At 50.5% G+C, this 23,977-nt stretch overlaps 1 pseudogene; it reads left to right on the top strand.

Annotated features, from left to right (window-relative positions):
- Window positions 1–4,748: 4,748 nt before the first annotated feature.
- Window positions 4,749–9,656, top strand: LOC113878317 (annotated as a pseudogene).
- Window positions 9,657–23,977: the final 14,321 nt, after the last annotated feature.

Raw genomic sequence — 23,977 nt, 5'->3', positions numbered from 1 at the left:
TACCCAGCCTCATTCCCCTCCCAGCTGCTCTCCTGTCCTTCAGGGCTCCCGTGATCTGGGGTCCCTGTCACCTTCCCAGCCTCACTCCCCTCCCAGCTGCTCTCCTGTCCTTCAAGGCTCCTGTGATCTGGGGTCCCTGTCACCTACCCAGCCTCATTCCCCTCCCAGCTGCTCTCCTGTCCTTCAAGGCTCCCGTGATCTGGGGTCCCTGCCACCTACCCAGCCTCATTCCCCTCCCAGCTGCTCTCCTGTCCAAGGCTCCCATGATCTGGGGTCTCTGCCACCTACCCAGCCTCATCTTGCTCCCTCCCTGTCTCCTATTTCATAAGGGGCTTCCCCGCTGGCTGACTTTATTCTGTCTCTCACTTCTGGGGCTTGCTCGTGCTTACTTCTTCTGCCTGGACTGTTTCCTTTCTTACCTCATCCCTTACCCAGACAACCCTTACTCACTTTTCAGAGCCAGTTCAATGTCACCTCCTCCAGGAAAGCGTTTCAGACCCCACCCAGCCTAGATTACAGACTCCTGCTCTGTTCCCATATTACCAGCGCATGACTCCACCGGTGTGCTTACCACATTATTTTGTAATTATCTGCCTGTGTGTTCAGCTTTGCCATTAAATTACTATTATGTTGGGGGCAGAGACCATGCTTATTCATCATTCTACTCCTCTGTGTACAGAGTAGCCCCCTTTTCACATCCTATCAGTTCGTAACATGTCACCCCACAATTTAGTGACTTATTTTGCTCATGATTTTTTGGATCTGGAATTTGGGAAGGTCTCAGCCAAGTAGTTCTCACTTGGGGTCTGCCATGGGCTGCAATCATGCAGAGGTTCCCCCAGGCTGGATGCAAAAGATAGTGTATGCTCATGCTGCAGTTGATGCTGGCACTTGGCTGGGGGCTGGACGGGCTTTTGATTAAAACGCTACAATGCAGCTTCTCCAGCATGGTGGGCTCTGGGGAGTCAAAGCCAACACCTTGCCGTGTGAGTCACTCAGTGTGTCCGACTCTGCGACACTATGGACTGTAGCCCGCCAGGCTCTGCCCATGGGGTTCTCCAGGCAAGAATACTGGAGTGGGTAGCCATTCCCTTCTCCAGGGGATCTTCCCAACCCAGGGATTGAACCCAGGTGTCTCCTGCATTGCAGGCAGATTCTTTACCATCTGAACCACCAGGGAAGCCCAGTCAACAGCTTACATAGCTTAATTCCCCAGAGTAAGCATCCTAAGAGAGCCAGAAGAGAGCTGTGTGACCTTTCCTGATCCAGTCTTGGAGTCAGGCAGTGTCCCTTCCACTGTATTCTATGGGCTGTAAGTGAGTCACTGAGGAAAGCCTAGAATCAAGGAGAAGAGACAGGGATCCACTAACTAAAGAGAAGAGTTTTGAAGAATTTGCAGACATGCTTTAAATCCTCCATCACCCTCAACACATTGGTTGGATGGATGGTTGGGTGGATGGAAATTGCTCCCCGCCTAATCTGCCCTGTGGGCACTTAGTTCTTCTTTCCTGCTTCCTTCTCCTGCCCCACCGTGACCCCAGCTGTTTGAGAAGTGGCGAGGCAGAGCGGCTGGTGGTGGAAGAGCCAACAGGCTAACAACCCACAGCCTGCTGTCGGCTGCTGGGAAATGGTGGGGCCAGTCCCTGTCAAGTCCTGGGCTTCAGTTTCCCTGTTCAGATAACAAAGTGCTAGGCCACATCTCTTTAAGAAACCCTTTCCTCCAACTTTGAGTACATTCAGACCTCCCTTCTTGCTTTCTGAGAAGGTGGCTGGAGGTGGAGTCCAACCTCCATCTGCAAGGCTGCTCCCAGCCTTTATGTCTTTGAGGATTTGCTTCTAAATGACACAAGCACACACAATACATTCTGGTGTGAGAAATTCAAACAGTTCAGAAATATACAGAGTAAAATATGAACTTCCCTCTGACCTCTCTTTAGCCTCTGCCTCTTTTCAAAGGAGACCAGCCCCATGAGGCCACCCTCGTGGCCCCTTTAATAGCATCTGCTTTTCTGAACATCGTAGATGCAGGGGTAGCTTTGCTGGGGATTTGTGGTTTTCTTTTTCTTTTAACATAAATGAGACCATACTGTTCACGTTGTTCTGTAACTTACCCTTCTTCACTTAATGCTGTATCTCTAACATGTCTGAATAGGGATCACCCCCAAGACTTTTGTTGTCTTCTAGGATATGCCACAGCACCCAACACTCCACGTGGTTCATTTGCCCATTCTCCTTATTGTCAAACATGGGTAGATTTCCAGTTTTCCATTATTCCATGCAATCGTGGACGTTCCCAAGCTGTGTTCAGAGCCCCCTGGGCTTGGAAGGCTGCACCACACTGCATCTCTGCCCAGTAATATGGAGAAGCTCTCTCTAGGCAAACCCAGTTCAAATTCTGAGTGCAAGTCCGGAACTGTGTGGCCTGGACGCCTCACTTAGATTCTCTGAGAACTGGCAGAGGAGCCAGTGGAAAACAGCCCCCACCTCCTGCAGGCAGGCAGGCAGGCAGGCGCAGAGGCAGGAAGGCCGGTCCGCGGGCTGCTGCGCTCCCCAGCCGAGTTCTGGTGTGGTTATATAACTGGACGGCTAATGCTGCTTTCATGGTCGGTGGAACCCAAATTAAAAGAGGAAATTATTCTCCGGATGCTCAATTCGCCTAATCCCCATCTGTCTCTCCCCTGGTCCCCCACACTCGCCGAGCGCTGGCATCTAAGGGTCTTGAACATGCTCCAGATTTCTAATTTAGTTTGCTTATGCAACCAAAAATATTATGGCCGCGTTTCCTGGGGGTGACTAAGTCTGTATTCTGGGCTCCAGGCACGCTAAAAACGGCAGCGCCAGGGCCCCACGCTGCTCGCGCGCACACCACGCGCCGGCTTTTTTTGGTTCCTCCGAGGCTCAAGCAGCTCTGCGCGGGTGGGGGCCGCAAGGGCTAGAGGCCGCCGGACCTCGGAAACGCGGAGGGCCGGGACTCCCGGGAGGAAAGAGTGCATCTCCGCCAGGGCCAGTCTCGGGTGGCGGCAGACGCGCGGCGCCGGGGGGAGTTGGAGGCGGGACGTTCTGGTCTCCGGCACCTGGGGTCCTCTCAGAACCTCACCCTCCTTCCTTTTCTTTTATTCTCCTGCTCTGATTCCTCTGTGCCAGGCGCAGGAATCCATCTTTTCCGCGTGTGCCCTCACCCAGAGATTTGTGGAAAGGTATTTGCAGCACCATTCTTGACTCTGAAATAGCGAAAAATTGGAGACAGCACTTCTATCAGTGGGGATCCATCTAGTAAATGAGGGGAACTTTAACACTCTGGGGTCAGTGCAGCTGATAACAAATAATGGGTTGATCAAGATGGCTTGACGTGGATTTGATTAAATTAAAATTTTAAAAAGGGCAAATCACAGAAAATAGAGTAGAATTCTACTTTGTTTTTCAAAAAAACCATCAGTGTGAACTCGGAAGGCGACACTGAACTGTAGGGGGTCACCTCTGGTCCGCAGACTGAGATTGGGGGTCGGGGAGGGTCAAAGAGTCTGGGGTTTTATTCTACTTATGCAATTTCTTTTTTTTTTTTTTTTTGAAACATACAAAGAGATTGTATTTGCATATTATTTGCATACTTTGCTTTCAGTGTTACAGGGGAGCTGGAGAGAAGAGCAGGGAGCTTCCCTGACTCTGTCCCAGTCTCTAGAACCAGTGGTCAGATCAGGAGTGGGACTGGCAGGAAGGTATCTGCTCTCTACCCGCTCCTGGCTGAGTGTCAAGATGCAGGACCACTGTGCTTTGAGGTCTTGCTGCCAGACTTCATGGAGTTGAGGACTGGATGGGCACCTGGCCTGGCAGGGCAAATGCTGAGGGGCAGAGCACTGGACCTGGAATCAGAAACTCGGCTTCTAGTCCCGGAGGACTGGGTTGAGGGCCGGTCTCCCTTCTGCCCGCTGCTTTAGCATCCTCTGCCCTGGAGAAGGCGATGGCACCCCACTCCAGTACTCTTGCCTGGAAAATCCCATGGACGGAGGAGTGTGGTAGGCTGCAGTCCATGGGGTCGCGAAGAGTCGGACAGGACTGAGCAACTTCACTTTCACTTTTCACTTTCATGCATTGGAGAAGGAAATGGCAACCCACTCCAATGGTCTTGCCTGGAGAGTCCCAGGGACGGGGAAGCCTGGTGGGCTGCCGTCTATGGGGTCGCACAGTTGGACATGACTGAAGCGACTGAGCAGCAGCCTCAGCAGCCCTGATGGCCAGACCAGGGCTGGGTGAGAAGGTGTGGCGACCTGGCCACCAGCTCTGAGGCCTGAGGCCGAATGTGAGACCTCAGCCACTTCTTGGGGCAAGACCAGGACTCCCTGAGGCCCCAGATGCGGAGGGCAGGACGTGTTTCACAAGCCTATGACAGGCCCAGTCTCCTCCACACAGTACCAATCAGTTGGACGGTGGAGGCATCTACACTGTCACTGGAGAAGCGAGGCAGCCGCCCACACAAAACAGGGCATCCCTACAGCATGCTGCACACATCCCCGCTGGCACCATCATTCCAAACCAGGAAGCCCTCTGTGGGACTGACTTAGGTGTTTTTACTTCATGATTTCTTGAGGCCTTTAGTCGCTCAGGCACATGGAGACTCTCCAGGAGATATACTGAATGCAGCTTTTACCAAAAATAGGTGACTCAGGGGCCCTTCCCTTCCTGAGCCTCTCAGGGGTCCAGAGTGCTACAAACTGGTGAGCTAGTGAAGGCAAGAGATGGATGGGAGGTGAATGGAACTGGCACGGTTTGGAGAAACTTCAGATGAAGATGTCGAGGGTAGAAAGGGGCACCTCATCTGTGAGAGAGAAAAACAAACAGTCCTGCTAATGTCTTCCAGGGCAGGTGCGGGGGACCAAGGTGAATCTCTTTTCCTCAAAGCTTGCCCCCTGCACATGTACATCACGAGCATGAACTCAAACAGAAGGCATGCAGCGCTTGGCTCCTCACAATGTGAGCGCATCCACTCGTGCACACTCCCAAGTACGCCCTCACACGAGAGGCACACCACTCATGAGAAGAACACAGATCCATGCACATTCAAGTACACACCCACACAAACCCTTGTGCCCAGGCAAACCCACTGGTGCTCACGCGGAAGAAGGCAAGCACGCAAGACACCAAAGCACAAATAGGGGCACACGGGTCCACACACACGCTAGCAGCCATGCACGTACACACACACGCAGGTGAACACAGTGGGCACTCGCCCGCTGGAGCCGCTCAGGCAGGCACACTCTGAGGACACTTGCATCCGCACACCTTCATCACACGGTGGTTTTAAGGCCACAACAGTCTCCCTTCTTCTTGTAAGTGGAGCCAGTGGGGATGGAGTGAAATTGTGGTTTAGAGGGAAACTGAAGGACTCCTAAAACACATTTAGCAAAGCAGTTCAGAGAGGCATATGTCCTTGAGTATTTTTATCTTTAGCACTCTTACATGTCTAGCAAAGTCTGGGTGGCTCAGTATTGCTGCCAGGAAGGAGGACAAATGGCATATGGCCTCTAGGTGCAGAGAAAGGATACCCCTTGTTCCTTGTCACCCTCCCACCCGCCCCAACACACACCATAGTGTTTCCTCCCCCAACCTACTGGGTTCCCCAGAAGCGTGCCCAGACTGCCCTCTTCCCACTAGGGAAACAGCCAGCGGGGCAGGTTCCCCAGCTCCCATCCAGGTGCCTGGAGAGCAGGTCTGCCAGTCCCATGCCCACCCCTCAGGAGCTCAGCTCTCCAGAGCACTTGAGGCCGTAACCATCAGCCTTGGGTGTGGGCTGGGGCTGATTGTGGCAGGCCTGGCTCCAGTTCTCCCAAATGTATGCATGGATAGTGTTTTCCACTATTCCTGAGCTGGCACAAGTTCTGGGCATGTGCCCCAGCCCTCTGGTTGGTCGCAGACAAGCCAGTGGATTTTGGAAGCTGTTTAATCCTTGGGTTCTGACGTGCCCAGTTTACCATCAAGCAGCATCTAGTGCCCACAGATCTGATGTCAGAGGGCGGCCCTGGCACAGCTCCATCCTTCCTGCCCACATGAGCATGGTAGAGCCGACAGAAAGAGGAGCCCCAAAGACTTGCCTCGTGAATCACAGCCATTTGCTTCACGCTAGGCCTGCACACATCAGCACCTTCTAAAAAATGATGCTGTAAAAGAAAAATAGCAAGGAAAAGTAATCAGGAGCTATCAAGTGAAGGTAGCAGACGAGCAAACCATTATGACCTTGTGTTTATTTTAAACAATACTAAGTATATTTAGACAGAGAAAAAACTGGAAAAACTAACAGTGATTATATTTAGAAATTTATCATTCAGCAAATACTTGTTGAACACCTAGTATTTTTATTTGTTAGATTGCTCAAGGTGCTGGGATTATAATAGTGAAGTGACAAAACCCGTAGGGATCTTAGATTCTTGAGAATTAACAGACAATAACAAACACCTAAGCTCAACTTGCGGAGAAGGCAATGGCACCCCACTCCGGTACTCTTGCCTGGAAAATCCCATGGACGGAGAAGCCTAGTGGGCTGCAGTCCATGGAGTCGCTAAGAATTGGACACGACAGAGCGACTTCACTTTCACTTTCCACTTTCATGCATTGGAGGAGGAAATGGCAACCCACTCCAGTATTCTTGCCTGGAGAATCCCAGGGATGGGGGAGCCTGGTGGGCTGCCGTCTATGGGGTCGCACAGAGTCAGACACGACTGAAGTGACTTAGCAGCAGCAGCAGCAGCAGCAGAGACCACTTCAAGAAAATTGGAGAGTCGGACACGACTGAAGCGACTTAGCAGCAGCAGCAGCAGCAAGCTCAACTTGTAGCATGTTAAACGTTGATAAGCATGATGGGAAGAGGGCAAGAAGAGATACACGGCACTGGAGAGCTGTAATTTTTTTTTTTTTGATGTGGACCATTTTAAAGCTCTTTATTGAATTTGTTACAATTCTGTTTTATCTTTTTGGGACTTTTGGCCATGAGGCATATGGGATCTTTGCTCCCTGCCAAGGAATTGAACCCACATCTCCTACATTGGAAGGCAAAGTCTTAACCACTGGACTACCAGGGAAGTCCCAGGAGCTGTAATTATTAATAGATTTTATTTTTAGAGCAGTTTTAGATTTATAGAAAAATTAAAATAGTACAGCGAGTTCCCCCAAATCCCATGCCCCACCCCGTACACAATTTCTCCTGTTACTGATGTCTTAGTTTCAGTTCAGTTCAGTCACTCAGTCACGTCTGACTCTTTGCAACCCCGTGGACTGCAGCGCGCCTATCTATTCACCACGAAGTGATGGGACCAGATGCCATAATCTTAGTTTTTTGAATGTTGAGTTTTAAGCCAGCTTTTTCACTCTCCTCTTTCACTTTCATCAAGAGGCTCTTTGGTTCTTCTTCACTTTCTACCATAAGGGTGATGTCATCTGCATATCTGAGGTTATTGATGTTTCTCCCAGCAGTCTTGATTCCAGCTTGTGCTTCATCCAGCCCAGCGTTTCTCATGATGTATTCCACATATAAGTTAAATAAACAAGGTGACCATATACAGCCTTAACGTACTCCTTTCCCAATTTGGAATCAGTCTGTTCTTCCATGTCCAGTTCTAACTGTTGCTTCTTGACCTGCATACAGATTTCTCAGGAGGCAGGTAAGGTGGTCTGGTATTCCCATCTCTTTAAGAACTTTGCACAGATTGTGATCCACACAGTCAAAGGCTTTAGCATAGTCAATGAAGTAGATGTTTTTCTGGAATTCTCTTGCTTTTTCTATGATCCAATGGATGTTGGCAATTTGATCTCTGGTTCCTCTGTCTTTTCTAAATCTAGCTTGAACATCTGGAAGTTCTCGGTTCATGTACTATTATAGCCCACCTTGGAGAATTTTGAGCATTACTCTGCTAGCATATGAGATGAGTACAATTGTGTGGTAGTTTGAACATTCTTTGGCATTGCCTTTCTTTGGGATTGGAATGAAAACTGACTTTTCAATCCTGTAGCCACTGCTGAGTTTTTCAAATTTGTTGGCATATTGAGTGCAGCACTTTAACAGCATCATTTTTAGGATTTTAAATAGCCCAGCTGGAATTCTATTACCTTCACTAGCTTTGTTTGTAGTTATGCTTCCTAAGGCCCACTTGACTTTGCACTCCAGGATGTCTGGCTCTAGATGAGTGATCATACAATCGTGGTTAGATTTGATGTCTTAGATTAGAATGGTGCATTTGCAACCCTTGGTTAATGAACCACTATTATTATTAACTGAAGTCTACTGTTTATTCAGATTTCCTTAGTTTCCCTAAGTTTCACTTTCTGCTCCAGGATCCCATCCAGGATGCCACATTTATGCTTGTCTCCTTAGGCTTCTCTTGGCTGTGACAGTTTCTTAGATTTTCTCTGTTTTTGATGACCTTTACAAAACTAAGAGGTCCTGGTCAGGTATATTGGGTTGGAATTTGCCTAATATTTTCTCATGATCAGACTGGAGCTATGGGTTTTCAGGAGCAAGATCACAGAGGTAAAGTGCCATTTCCATCACAGATCATCTCAAGGGTACATTTTATTAGCATGATTTATGGCTCTTGATGTTGATCTTGATCACCTGGCCGAGGCAGTTATTTGTCAGGTTTCTCTACTGGAAAGCTACTCTCACTTCCCTTCTTGAAGTGTGTGCTGCCCACATTTGGGTGAAAGTGATGCTCCCCCTCCTCCATTTAGGGTGAAGTATCAACATTATTTGGAATTCTTCTGCATGAGAGATTGATTTTTCCCCCCATTTATTGATTTACTCAACACGTTTATAATGGACTCACAGATATTTATTTTACATTTGGGTTATAATCTAATAATATTTTATTTTGTTGCTAAAATTGGGAGCTCTCTCACTGACTCCTGTGGCCCTTTGACATATCTCCATCAATTTTTTTTTTTTTTTTTTAGCACTGCCTTTCTCTCTGGTACAAGATGCTCCAGACTCATCTTGTGTACTTCCTGCCCCAGTTCTGGAATCAGCCATCAGCCCAGAGTGGGGAGGGTGGGGGAGTTGGGGAGGTGTGTGTGTGTCTGGGCTTGGAGTGGGCCAGCACGGAGCCGGCCCGAGAGACTGCCTAGGGCACCCACGGTGGCTCGTGGGGGTCGGCCCAGCACAGCCGTGCATGCCCTCTTCCTCCTCCTCCTCCTGACTGCCACTTTCAGGTGCCAGGAGCAGGCCCAGACTGCCGACTGAAGGGTCACCCTGAAGGCCATCTGGAAGGGCATTCAACTTCCTGGGAGGCAAGGACAGGCTCTGCCAGTGTAAGTGCAATGATGGATCTAAGCTTTTTCCATGTTATGCATATAAACCCTCCCCTCTGCCTCCCGCTGTTTGGTGCTCATGTTAACCTCAGCATCCCGTCCTTGAAAAAGTGCTGCGGCCAACCTGGTGGGTGCTGTGAGGCCTGCGGTAAACACAAAAACGACTGTGATGAGTTTCAGTGTTGCCCCTCCAAGATTTGCAGAGACATGCAGAAAACACTAGGGCCAGCTCAGCAGGTGCAGGCATGTGAAACCACCGCGGAGCTCTTGCTCGACGATGTAAGCTTACATTTGGGCTGTAAGCTGTACTGGACAGCCAGTGAGCCGCATGTAGGTGTTGCTAGGAAGAAAAAAATGATCTTTAAAGAAGATGCTGACAGGTGGTCACAGCAGATGAAGACAGAAGAACATAACCTTTGACAAATAGCTCACATTTTTACAGCGTAAAGCTGCCTTATTCTTGTGAAAGGATTATTTTAAGACCTTATCTTGACATTAGAACTTCAAACGAAAGAAACAAATGCAGGTTATCTTCTTGGATGTTGATGCCTTAGTGTTTGATTTTGTCTTGAGCAAGGGGTGCATGTTAAAGGGAGAAATTTTTAAAACAAAGAGTCTGACTCAATTTTCACAACTGTATTTACCAAAAAATGAAGCCAAATGTAAAATTCGTTATCAGGTATGTTCAACATTACCTTACTTGGAAATATGGGGAAATCTTCACTTAAGAAGTATGTTGGTTTACTGTAAAATTTAAAATACACATTTATTCCCCTCCACAAAAAATCATTGTATCAGGAATAGAATGAAGGGGATGAGTAGATATCATTATAAGAATCCAAAGAGCAATGATTTTGGCTTAGATTGGGCTGAAGCAATGGGCTGAGGGGCTGAGATTCTGAGGCAGAGCTGATGGCATTTTCTGATAGACTGGATGTTGGGTGAGAGCCGGCAGCCTGATCATATGGAAGGAGCTGATGTAACTAGCCCTGTTGTGGGAAGACTGGAAGAGCCGCAGGTTTGGTGGAGTGCAGGAGCTCACCTTTTGGACATGCTAGTTTGTGGAGTGCCCCCCAGGGTGGGACTTGGGAGCCATATTTACTTTTTCGTCAACTCTCAGCCTCGGGGCCCCGAGCTTGTCATCAGATCTGCGGAGTGAATGAAGGACGTATTCTGCAGGGCAGTATCTCTGGCCTGTGGGCCGGAGGTCACTGGACTCCTGAAAGAGGAGAGGTGGAGGAGAAGGGGCAGAAAAGGCACTAGAAGAGGGAAGAGGTGAGGGGATAGGAGACAAGGGGAGAGGAGGTGAGGAGGGTCAAGACACAGGGGAGGTGTGGGGGGAGGAGAGGAGAGGGGACGCAGCAGCCCTCTCCAGACTCTGCAGCTTGGTGAGTGGGCAGCCGCCAGGAGCCCGCCTTGCCTCCCCGCTTCCTCTCACCCACTCTCCTGCCTGTCAGCAAACGCTGGGGTCCATTCTCCCTCACGATGGACACACGGACCACCCTTCCCCCAACCCTGACCGTCTCCCCCTGGTCCAGGCCGTCACTTCCTCCTACTTCTGCTTCTACTGTCTGTTCTCCTCAGAACAGCCTGATCAGTGCTTCTAAAACAAGTCAGGCCATCCCTTCACAAACCCTAGAACGGAAAGGCCTTCCCTCGGGCCTGCTCAACCTGCCTCCCCGCTCTCATCCTCCCTCTGGGCCACTCTCACTGGCCTCCTCAGTGCCCTCCGACACAGCAGGTTATGACTGCCTCGGGCCTCCGCATCTGCTGTGGCCTCCACCTGCCCACCACTTTCCTCCACCACACCCCTCATTCTCTTCAGGTCTCAGTTAGGATGTCACCTCAGACAGGCCTTCCCCAACGGCCCTCTACCACCGACACTCACTACCCCCTTACCCAGCTTAGTTTTTCTTAATACTTTTTATTGGTTCATATATATATTTAAATTTAAGACTTTCCCATGAGAATTATTTTGCCTCCAATGTATCCCCAGCATCTGGAACAATTTCCAGACTGGTAGGTACTTTGTAATATTTGTCAAATAAACTAATAGTGATCTCTCACCTCAGAGTCCCTTAGAGCTGGCTCAGGCTGTCTTCCTCATCAGGTTCAACCACTTGGCTCTCAGAAGTTCTTAGACCTAAGTAGAACCTGCTAAAGATGGGAAATTGATCAAAATTTCAAAAGAGCCAGTCACACCCTCCTGCAAATGTAAAATTCCACCTTGAAGCTGAAACCTCCTCCTCCCCCGAGCCTTTGAGCCAGCCAGGCCTCAGACTCTTCAGGTCACCTCTGAAACAGCTTCTCAGTCCCCTTCTTGTCCGGCTCAACTGTCTGCTTGCTCATCAGCTCAAAGCCTCAAAACTTCCACAGGAATCCAGAGTGGTTGCTAACAAGCACATCAGGCCTGCTCCCTGCCCCCGTTTAAGTTCTTTCTGTGGTCCTCAGGATCAAGTCCAAAGTCTGGATGTGTCTCCTCTGGCCCCACTTCCTCTCCAGGATCCCCCAAGGCTCTCCTTTCTTTGAGATCCTGGGCGAGTCAGCCCCGTGATGCCCTCACATCCCCCGCTTCTCTCCACAGCCCTCTTCTTCTCTTCTTGCATGACTACAATTAATTGCGTAACTGCCATCCTGACTTCCCACTATGAGCTCTCAGGGTTCCATCTGGAGTCCTGTTTGCACAGCAAGCTGGCTGGTCTGTTGGGATGATAACCAAGAGTGGCCGTGATGGGTGAAGGATGGTTGTGGAGGGGGGAGACCATGGAAAGAGGAGACCAGCGAGCATACTGAGGCCCCTGGTCTATCCCCTGGCAGCACTCCTGCTGACCTGGTCCCAGACCCTAAGCTCCGTTGAGAAGACCTAGGTCTCTGCTCTAGGGCCTGACAGAGAAGAGGTTCTTAGGGAACATACACTGACTATTGGCTGAATGGTCGACTCTAAGTAGTAGCTCTGAATATTTTCTTTTCTACATTTCAGTATTTTCCAATTTTAAAATATAAGGTATATCCCTCAATATTTAAAATGAAAACCAGACTAACCTTGAAAAATCATTATTAAACTGTTAAATAAAAAGTAACACTTTCTGTGTCTTCCAAAGCTGAGGAGACACACATCCCTTCGCCTGCAGTCTCAGCTGTGGACACACAGCCAACAGGAGATGCGGCCCTGTAGTCACGATAGATCAAGACTAGAGTGTTCATGGCAACTGGAAGCTGGAACCTAACTGTTCACCAACCGTAGAACGGGTGAAAACATACGATAGAGTCACTCGGTGGTGTCATGCTACCACCCACAAGGACTTAGACTTAAATAAAATATAATATCAGGCAAAAGAAACTAGACACAAGAGAGCACACGCTATATGGCTCCATTTACAGACAACGCGTACAGTTTAGAAGCGGAGCTAGGGGGTTAGTCTAACTGGGGATAGTAAGTGAAGTTGTCCAGAAGGGGCTTCTGGTGAGAGGCTATTTTTTGACCTGAGTGCTGGTTCCATAGGCATGCTCAGCTTGTGCAAATTTAACCAGTTGTACACTTTCGAATTTTACAGTCTTCTGTGTGTATGTTTACCTCCAATAAAAATGTTAAGGGGTCAGGGGAAAAGGCATGCATCCTGGAGTGAGTTGAATCCATCTCTCCTTTCTGTCCAAAGGGAGGTTGGAGTACAAGTGTCTGGGGTCCCTCATGAGTTCCAGAGTTCTTCCCCAGTCTTGGAGACACTCAACCCCCAGGCTTGGAGATTCTGTTTCCATCAAGCCTAGAGAATGCCCAGAGCTCTGGGGTCAATTCCCAGAGTAAATCTCGTCATCACAATATAGGGCCTAGAAGCAGGAGTCTGAGGGGCTATAGGATGTGCCCCCCTGGCTGGGTTACTCTGGGCCTGCCTGCTACCAGCCACCAGCTATGAAGCAGGGCTGGGACTGAGGGCTGTGGGGAGGAGGGCAGAGCTCAGCAGCACAGGCCACTGGGCCCCTGAGTCCTGTCTGGCAGCCTCTTGGCACCCTCCCATTCCTGTAGAGGGCAGCCTAGCAGGTGGGTCTGTCACACTTCACTACCTCCGTCCCAACTTCCAGCAGAGGACAAGGAGCAGGACATGTGCTTGGCCTTCACTCAAGGTCAAGGGAAGCCTAGGGGCCTCAGTGACCTTGTACTTAGTCCCCAGAGGTCACTGCACCAGGCTCTAGGGGCTCAGATCACCACAGCCGGGATGGGGAGGACAGTAATCAATCATAGCCCTGCGGCAGGCTGGGGAGAGGTGCGGGTCCAGCCCGGCCCTCCGCAGCTGGCCAGTGAGGTTATTTATAACCACGGGTTGCCTTACCTCCTGACCTCCAGCTGGAGCCCAGCGATCCAGCGATTAGTATCTCCTCACCTTGCACTATGAACAAATACCTTCTCTGTGCCCAGGCCTCACCTTGGGGCTGCAGGAAGCAGGATGTTGGCCCTGAGTTAGGAGCCCCAGGCTCTCTTGGGTAGACCCAGCCAGGCATGAATTGAGGGGAAGGTGGGAGAAAGGCTCAACGACGCCTGTTCCCTTGCTTCCAAGGTTGAAAATGTTGGTCTCTTCTGGGTGGTAGTTTTATTTACAATATAGGACTCTCCTGTATTGTAGGGCTCCCTTTTGTGGGCTTGGATCTGCCCACAGGAGTGCCCTCTTCAAAGTCAGTGGGAAGGAGGCAGCACTGGTGATAGGATCCCCTCCCCCCAAATGGTTTCTGGAATCACACAAGACAAACAGCATTTTCCTTAGCAGGGGCCTCTCCTTCCTAGATGGCAGCTGAAGCTCAGAGGGATTCCAGTCACACAGCCATTCATGGCAGATTCCCTGCTCTTGGCAGACAGGGAAGCACCTGGATGTCAGACCTCCTAATTTTGATCCTGAGGAGCCACTGGAAAAGGAGGCTGGGCGTGGGGAGACTGGCCTTTGCATTCAACACGTGTTGGCTGAGCACTTGTTAGGTGCCAGGCACCATTCCAGGCAGAAACCCTTACCCCTTTGGGAGCAGTACTCTAGGAAACAGAGTCACTGACTCCCTGGAGCCTGGGGTCCCTTGATGGGGCCATAGTCCAGGCAACTGCTGAGGGTCTTGAGTCTCAGAGGGGGTGACTGAGTCAGGGAGTGAGAGCGCCAGGCTGAGGGTGCTAGGGGACTGTGGCCTGAGGCTGAGCATTTGCTGCAGGTGACCAAGGCCAAGTGAGTGTAACATCCCAAGCAGGTTTTGGATGCCTCCTTCCTTTGCTGCCATGCTCACACACACTTGGAAGCACCTGGAAGAAATCTGGCTGTGTGACCTCTCTCTCCTAGCCCTTTCTGGACCACAATTTTCACAAGTGAAAATGAAGGGGTCTGGCTACCTGGGTTCCTGTTCTAGGGACTCAGAGATCCTCCACGCTGAGTTGGGCTCAGCCTGAGTGTGTCACCTTGCCCCATGAAACCCAGAGTAGAGGCTGGTGGAGTTGGGCAAGGCTGAGTGGCCATGGGTAGCCAGTGCTGGCCAGACATGCGGGCCATGTGTATGGAAGTGCCATGCGCACATTGCCTGTGTGAGCATGCAGGATATGTCTCCAGCTGTGTGTGTAGGAGTGTACCTGGTGGGCCGGTGGCTGTATAAAACATGTGCACAGAAGGATGTGTATGTCCTGGTGTGTGTGTAGGACTGTCCACATGGGGGTGGACAGGAGATAGTGTGTGTGCCAAGTGTGGAGTGTGTGGGGTCACGTGTAGGTCCAGATATGGAGGCTGATGTGTGTTGGAGGAGGGTCTTGGCTGGGCTTAGCTTAAGGCATAGGATGAAAGCCAGGAGGGCGCTCCCTCACTCTGCAAACCCCCTCTGCCCACAAGGTCAGCCTGTGGCCGATGGGCCCTGACTAGTCAATGAACTCAAGGTCTGGAAGAGTCAGCGGCTTTTCCAACCTCTTTGCCAAATGAGATGTCAGCATAGAGGCAGGGGTGGGAATGCAGGCTGGGGAAAGTGGCAATGACTTCATGACCCCTGGCTGCTGGGGAGGGGGGAGGGAGCTGGGCCTGGCTGGAGTGAGGAGTCCTGGCCCTTTGGCCCCTATTTGGAGCAAGGCCCAGAGACCCACTCTGAGTGGGAGCAGCCCCAGGCTCACGCTTCTTGGGGACCCCTTGGTTCCTTCTGTGGGGGCCGTGGTTATGCCAGGCTCTCCCAGGAAGGTGAGGAGGAGTGCTCTGGAGCACCGAGCACCCTCCAGGGGCTTTCACAAGCCATCCCATGAGTTCAAAGCAACCCCATGAGGTAAGGACCCATTCCAGTTTTGCAGATGAGCAAACAGGTTCAGGGCGGCAAAGGAATGAAGTGTTTGAAACTATGCAGCTGGAGTGAGTGGTGGAACTGGCCCAGAAATCTGGGTTGATGTGTCCCTACTCCATCCCCTATGACGATGGGATGGTGGCTCCTCTGCGAAGACCTTGAAGTTTAGGTGCTGGACCTTCTCTGAATCCTCAGACCTGGGCACAACTGTTGTTGTTCTTCAGTAAGTTGTGTCCACTCTTTGTGACTCCAAGGACTGCTGCACGCCAGGCCTCCCTGTCTTTCATTATCTCCTGGAGTTTGTTCAAACTCACGTCCATTGCGTCAGTGATGCCATCCAGCCATCTCATCCTCTGTTGCTCCTTTCTCCTCCTGCCCTCAATCTTTCCTAGCATCAGGGTCTTTTCTAGTGAGTAGCCAAAGTATTAGAGCTTCAGCATCAGTCCTTCTAATGAATATTCAGGGATGATTTCTTTTAGTATTAACTGGTTTGATCTCCTTGCTGTCCAAGGGACTCTAGTCTAGAGTCTTCGCCAGCACCACAGTTTGAAAGCACCAATTCTTCTGTGCTCAGCCTTCTTATGGTCCAAGTCTCATATCAGTAGACATCCCTGACCATGCAATGCGGCCACCACAAGTTATCAGAAACCTTCCTCTAAGCACAATCCAGAGGCTGGGCCCTATTCTGAACACAAAGCCTTGGTCCAGTCCAGGCTGCCTTGACTCACAGGGATCAGGCTTTCACTGCTCCTTTGTGGGATTAGAGGGGCCCCAAGATCACAAACCCAGTGCTGCATGTGAGTACCGTCTTTACATCCAGAAGCTGAGATCACCTTTTCATGTTGTTTCTTCAGCCATTTACTAGTTTCTCATAATAATAACTACCCCTGCCTAAGTTTTATAGTTCACAAAATACTTTCACAAACGTTCTCATTTAATCCTTCCACCTGCCCTGTGAGGAGGAGTTAATATACCCATTTTATGAAACCAGAAGCTGAAGTGCACGAGGGAGGTTCTGGAACTAGTCTCAGATCTCATGACCAGGAACTGGCAGCCACCCAGCCTTCCTGACCCTCCCTCAGACCTGCTTCCACAGCAGCAGCTCTTTGCAGAGGAGCATGGTGATCATCCGTTTTCTCTAGAGGCAAGCCTCCATCATTCCCCACAGTGAGACCAGGCAATCTGTTCTCTTCACCTGGAGCTGAATGAAGACTGTTGCCCATCCTCCCCTCCTGCAAATATTGGGGCTGGGCTGGGGGGAGGGGAAGATGTAAAGAAGCAAAAGGGCTGCAGGAGAGTGCTGGAGAGAGGCGCTGGGAGGGGTCCCTGCTGCCCTTGGCATTGGGCCCAGCAGAGGAGTGGAAGAGAGCAGAAGTTCCTGGAACGTGAACCCAATGCCAGCTGTTGCCGTGTTCTCATCTGCCTGTGGAAAAATGAGAAAAATAAGGACAATCTAATGAGGTTTTCATAAAGATTTTCATCGATCTGAAGGACTGTCCTCTTACCTGAGTTGTGTATTTTCCTGTGTGTATGTGTGTGTCTTAAAGGACTTTTCCTTTGATATTTCCTTTTAATGTCCTTAACTCAGCAAAATGAAAAACTGGTGACCATGTCAGATCCTAAATTGTTGTTTTGGAAATATTACTGACCTGAGAAATCTGAAGACTGGGAACCACCGAGCTAGCTCTTAGTTCTTGGTGGAACCAGACACAGAAGTTGTTTTTTAATTGAGGGATAATATCTGAACAGCTGCAAAAACTCAGGGGGAAAAGGGAATGGGTGTGGTTGCTGCCCAGATTCAGCCCCACAGCCTAGGCATCCCCAGGAAACTTGAGCAAAAGGAGTATTTGAATAACTGTACAGGGAATTCTGAGAAAGGCCTCAGGGCCAATTCTCTACGCCACACACCCTCAGCCTCTTCTGTGATCCAGAGACAGGTGCAAATATTCCCTTAAACCTCACCCCTGCCTTCCCCAGCCCTCTCAAGGCTGGTTCCAAAATAGCCCAGGCCCTGGAGGAGACGTCATGGGTTAGGCTGGCTGCCTGCCCCTCAGAGAGGGCATGTTAGTAATGCCAAGGCCAAATATAGAGGGACACAGGACACCAGAGGGGGCTTGGGGCTTGAGGAACCATGTCAGCTTCAAGATGCCTACCCTACCTCCACCTCTTCTGAGCCCCGAACCCCAGAGCAGCTGGGAGGCAGTGCCTCCTGGCCTGGCCAGGGCCTTGGAACATGTCTTAACAAGTCCCGATTAGAGCTGGAGGCGGACTAAGGGGGTGCAGGGCCTGGGCTGGGCGTGAGCATGTGGACACCGCCTCCATCTGGGGGTCTCTCAGTGGTTTTATAGGCGTCACTTCCCACAAGTGGCGCTGAGATCAGGAGATTCAGGAGACAGGGGAATTAGGTGCCTCCCAGGCCAAGCACTCTTGCCTTCCTTTCTTCCCAGCTTCTGAAGGAGACCAAGGCCATAAACCTGGGGGTTGGAGGCAAAGAAGAGTACAGGTAACCAAGGCCAAACCCCAATAAACTACTGGTTCAATCGGACTGCATATAATTAGCCCTGATCGCCAAGGCTGCCTCCGCCCTTCACTCCCAGGAATTAAAAGTCAAAGGGCAGAGCTGCTGACGCAAATGTCAGGGGAGACAGGCACTTTGGATCAGCCAGGATCCTGTTCCCTGGGCTCTGCCACCCTGGCACCCTGGACCTGGCGTCTTCTGGGCCAGGCTCCAAGAGCTCGGTGTGTGCTCAGGGAAGGGATCCACTGTCTGTCCCTCTTCCCGGTTCTAAGATGAACTGTATCTGGTTGGAGGTTAATCAGAAATTTCTGTGACATGGCATCACCAATGCCTGGGGAATTGGGGAGAAGCAGCAGCTCAGTGTCTTGTGAGCCCCTCTCCTTCCCACGCCTAAAAAGGAGGAAGAGAACTCTGCCCTCCCTACCAGGGGGCTGGCTCCCTAAAACCCGCTGTCTACCCCCCAAGGTTGCCCCTACAGCAGGCAAGCCCTGGGCAACTGCGCTGTGGTCTGTGCACCAGTGGTGACCCCCAGTGGCCAGTGTGGGACTTGGGCGACTGTAGAGCCAATGCTGAGCTCAGCCCAGAGCAGTGGCTGGGGAGCGCCAGGGTGTGCAAGGTTTAGGGATTTGATTTTGGCAAGAGGGCTGTTGGCATTTGGAAGTATTTTTGGATGTGCTGATTTTTCCTGATTGAACTGTGGCTGGATCTCGGCCTAAAAGGTCCTACTGTTGGCAAATCAGCTCCAACATGTCTAAGAATGCACTCATCTGCTAGCCCTGAACCTGTTCCTCCTCCTGACTTCCCTGTTTCTATTAAAAACATTATCACCCTCCCAGTCCTGCAGGCTCTGTACCTCAAACCTCCCAGTCATCTTGCACAGCTCCCCACACTGGGCTGGGCACCTGGTCCTGCCCCTCCTTGCTCTGCAGGTCACTCTAACAACCCTCTCCCTGGTACTTATGGCCACTGCCCCACTTAGTGGGCCTCTCTCCTGAGCAACCACCATACTCAACATGCCTCTGGGTCAGACCTGGGTACATGACTGGCCCTCCACTTACTTGCTGTGTGACCTTGAGCAAGTTACTTATCTTCTCTGAGCTCAGCTTCCTCAGTTGTGAAATGAGGATAATAATTACAGTTTGCACCTCAAAGAGCATTGCGGAAATTAAATGACAGAATGTACATAAAGAATCTGTCACATAGGAAATGCTCAGTGCATGTGAATTATTAGAGATCATCCATCCAGTCCAGCTTCTCCAGGGTAAACAAGTAAACTGAGGTCAGAGGCTGGAATGAGAGCTAAGGTCTGGAATTGAGTTCCAGGTGTCTTCACAGCTTGCTACAGTGCAGGGTGAGTAGAAGTTCCTAGAGTCTTGAAGTTTTTCCATTGCACCCATCACCATGTTCTAAACCCAGAACCAAAGGCCACCTTCTGAGTTCACCTTCTTTAGGGGCAGGTATTCCTGGTAAGTGTTGAGGTCATGCAGCCACAGCAAATATTCTCTGGGATGAGACAACTACATGTCACGCCCAGTAGCTGAGTAAAGCTGGTCAGGTTGGCCTGGCACAGCTGCCTCCTTGGGGCTGCTAGGCACACACAGAGGTCCAAGGAGGGCAGGCTCTTCCTCTTGCAACCCTGCCCTCACATCCCTCTCCCAACTCACACTCACCCCACCTCCAGCCCCCTTGGGGGTCAGAGGGAGGGGGGCAGGCTAATTCAGCGGGCTTCCCATTAAGGCACAAATGAGCACCTGAAATCCACAACCTCATTAAAATTAAAGGTGAGAGAGCCTTGTTCTGGGGAGTTTTAAAAGGGACTTTTCTGCACAAAGCAGCAGTGAGAGAAGCAGATGATCCAGGTTCAAACATAGGCTTATCCCTGGACATTTAATGTGTAAGACAGTGGCTCTGGAATAGGGATAGTTTTTTTCCCAGGGACATCTGGCAATGCCTGGAGACAGTTTTGGTTGTTATAACTTGGGAGGGGCGTGTGCATCTTCTCCTGGCATTTAGTGGGTAGAGGCCAAGGATTGCTACTAAATATCCCACAATGCACAGAACAGACCACACGACAGAGAATTATTCAACCCAAAGTCACCAGTGCCCAGGTTGACAGAAACCCTGGACAAAGAGCTTTTGTCCAAAGAGGGGAACCCTTGCCTCTGAGCTGCCCTAAATATTGAGGGAAGCGATGCATTTGAAGATCCCAGGACTGGGCCTAGTTCGTGCATGTTTGCAAGGAACCTTTCTTTGCTGAGGCCTTTTCTTGGCCTGGGATATACCTGCTGGTGGGTGGAGGTAGAAAGGCACATATTCTGCTCCTCACATGAGAACTTTCTGGACAGTCTGGTGCTTACTTGAAAACCCTTTCAACAAGGAAAACGCAGGCTCTGGCAGAAGCCTACTGTCTCAGCAGGTGAGTTCTTGGGAAACGGGCACTCGCCACTCCACTTGCAGGCTCATGAGGTCTCCCTACGACCCACCGACCTACCCCTTTCCCTTGAGACTGTGAGACAAAGAGTGGGGAGAGGATAGGAGGCAAAAAATCCCAAAAGAAAACCCCACCTCCTCCAAGCTGTCCTCAGACCTAGGAGACAGCCCAGGAGGAAGACGTGTTTAGAAGAAGCCCTGCACAAGGGCTGGTGTGAAGCCAAGCCAAGGATTGAGCAAGCCCTCCCTGACACTCACCTCAGTTGGCACCAGGCTCTCCTTCAGCCTCAGCAGCCGTGGGGTCAAGTGTCTTCTCTACAAAAATCAGTCCCAAATAAGTGATTACCTTCTCCTCTGGGATGGGACTGGTGAACCCAGATCAGAATCCCCATACCCTGGCCTCTGAGCTCTGCTTTGCTGGTCTACCCAGCAAGTATTAATATAATAGATTATTGGACTATGACCCTGACAGAAGACAGGAAGGGTCAGGCCGGCTGATAAAGATGGGGCCCTGAGAACCTTTCTAACATTGCTCATTTGTGTGGTCTGGGGACCTGGGGGATTAAAATCATACCCTCTCTCTGCATCTCAGTTTAAGGCACCTGTTCAATGGGGACACTGCCACCTTCCAAACCTCACTGATGGCGTGAGACAAGACAAGGGTGGGGTTTCTGAGTCTGGAAAGCCAGACTCCAGGACAAACTCAGACACGTGGCTGTTCTCAAAAAGGAAGCACCTGCCGTGGGAGAAGGGCAAGGCACCAAGACGGAGGAAAGAGGAGACCCAAGGACTTGAGACTCATTGAGTACCACTGAAAGGGCCTAATAAAAGGATCTGTTCTGAATCTTCAGGTTGGAGCTGCCCCTTCCACTGGGATCCCTTTTCTGAGGAAATAATGATTTTTTTTTTTGGCCTCGCAGTGTGGCTTATGGGGTCTTCAGTTCCCTGACCAGGGACTGATCGAAAGCATGGAGTCCTAACCACTGGACTGCCAGGGAATTCCCTTTGGGGAACATTTATGGGCTTCCTGTCCAAGGAGTGATCCCATCATGAAAGTTCTGGGCCCAGACTGCTCACCAAAAGTTCCTTCCAAGGACCCTCAACCATCTGGCTGTTCCAACTCCCAGCTTTCCTGTCACTTTTTAACGCCACAAACTTTCTGACATCCTCCCCTCCCAAACCAAGCTTTCCCCTTCCTCAACTGGCTTTTATACTGCATGCTCCCAGACAGTGGGATCTGGCCTGTAGCTTTGCACAGGTGGCTGGGCAAGGATGGACAAGCTCCGAGTATCATGTGGATCATAGGAGCTGTCTCTCTGGCACCAGAGTAACAGTGGTGCTGAGCGACAGAAAGCTGTGTAGGGGGCCTCTCCACCCGTCATAGCCACCTGAGGGCCCTGGAGCAGCCCGGACCCCTCTCAGGCATTGAACCCCCACGTATGAGAGTGGCAAAAATCCCTATTCCCTAGGTCTGTGTCTGTGCCCGGTTCCCTTTTCACCCGTGTGTGTGTGTGTGTGTGTGTGTGTGGTGTTTTGACTGGTCTACAACACTTGAACACCAAGGGGGAGGCATTCCCTGTGAATTCCTGTGCATTCTCTGCCCCGGGGCTGGCTGGCCTCATCTCCCTCCTTGGGGCCCTCACCTGCCTCATCTGCAGAGGAGAGGAGACTGGAGGGTGCGCTTAAAGATTTATTCCAGTCACAGATTCTCTCCCTCTAATCCTTACCCTCTCCCCCTTATCCCTTTTCAGCAGTGGTTATAAAACCCAGGAAATAAATGTGGATTGATGGCCTATAAAGGGCTTAGTTAGTGCCCTGACCTACTGAATTATGTAACTCCTATTTATTATCGGCCTTGGATGAAGTTTCTATTGAAGCAACTCACTAAGCTGATTCCGTGACATTTCTTTTAACCTCGTTCAGAGGTGGCAGTAGCAGAAATTCCTTTGCAACTTCAAAGACCAGAAATTGGTGGTGTGGACACTTTCAAAAATTCCCTTCTTTAATCCTTTGGGTCAATGTTTCTCTCTTACCCATGGCAACCCCTGCTCACCTCAGCAGGGTTCCAGGCTCTAGACCACCTGCCTTCCCTTTGGGTTCCTGGGTTTTAGGCTGCCTTGGCTGGGGAGGCTCAGAAAGGGTGTCTTCCCTGTCCCTGGTGAATGAAAGGAGTGAGAACTCTGGGCTATGAGAATCTAGAGGCAGTCTAGCTGAAAGAAAGAGTCAATCTCTGCTGCTGGATAACAGCCACTCTGGGCCTCTGCTTGCTTGTTAGACGACTCTTTGTGACCCTGTGGACTGGAGCCCACCAGGCTCCTCTGTCCTTGCAGGCAAGAACACTGGAGTGGTTGCCAATCCCTTCTCCAGGGAATCTTTCCGACCCAGGAATCGAACCCGGGTCTCCCTCATTGTAGACAGATTTTTTACTATCTGAGCCACCAGGGAAGCCCAGCAGTAAAGTGAACTAGTTTACCGAATCTGTACAGTTTGACCTTCAACAGGCACCCTCCTTGATCTGGTCTGGCCTGCCCTCGCTAGGGTGGATAGCCTGGTGAGGATGAACAGGAGGGATGAAGGGCAGACTATCTTTGGAAGGCTAATACCACCACAGCATCACCACGCGTTCAAAAGGGAGCAGCGCCCAGCCTCTCTGGAGCAAGGCCACTTTCCCAAACGAGTTCATTTCCTGTTCCCCCAAAGCCTTTTCTGCTGTGTGAGGAGGCGGTACTGAGAAACCGAGGGCCTCCCTAATTCGGCTTCACTGTTTAGCCCTTCTCTTTTTTCCTCTAGTGATGACACAGAAGGGCACTAGGAAGAAAATGTGAAGGCTCAGCTGACATTCTAAAGTAGCCTTTTGGAGACCTGTTCCTGGGTTCAGGGAGGGAAAGACTGACACCCAAGGGAAGAGCAAGACCCATTCAAGATAAATGTATTATCTATGGCTGATTCATGCTGATGTATGGCAGAAATCAACACAATATTGTAAAGAGACTATTCTCCAATTAAAAATAAGCAACTTAAAAAAAAAAAAAAAAAGACCTAAATTAAGACATTTCTTCCATTCTTTGATGCCTCAGGGACAAACTGGTGTATCAAAGCAGTTGGCGTAAACTACACGAATTCCTTCCATTAAGGACCTGCTGGGCATGAAGGCCCAGTCCACACAACTCAAACTATACATGGCACGGATGACCAAGCCTCCAAGAATGTCACCTTAGAAGAAGCTTTAGAGCTCATCTGAGCCAAGTCCCAACTTTTAAAGATAATGAAAGCTGAAGGTCCATAGAGAGTGATGACTCGTGATGGACCAGTGGCAGGGAAACGTTCTTTATGGACTATAGAGTCCATGGAGTTCTCCAGGCCAGAATACTGGAGTGGGTAGCCTTTCCCTGCTCCAGGGGATCTTCCCAACCCAGGGATCGAACCCAGGTCACCAGCATTACAGGCGGATTCTTCACC

This window comes from Bos indicus x Bos taurus, chromosome 19 (assembly GCF_003369695.1).
Source record: "Bos indicus x Bos taurus breed Angus x Brahman F1 hybrid chromosome 19, Bos_hybrid_MaternalHap_v2.0, whole genome shotgun sequence".
NCBI lineage: Eukaryota > Metazoa > Chordata > Mammalia > Artiodactyla > Bovidae > Bos > Bos indicus x Bos taurus.
This window is presented reverse-complemented; position numbering and strand designations above follow the sequence as displayed.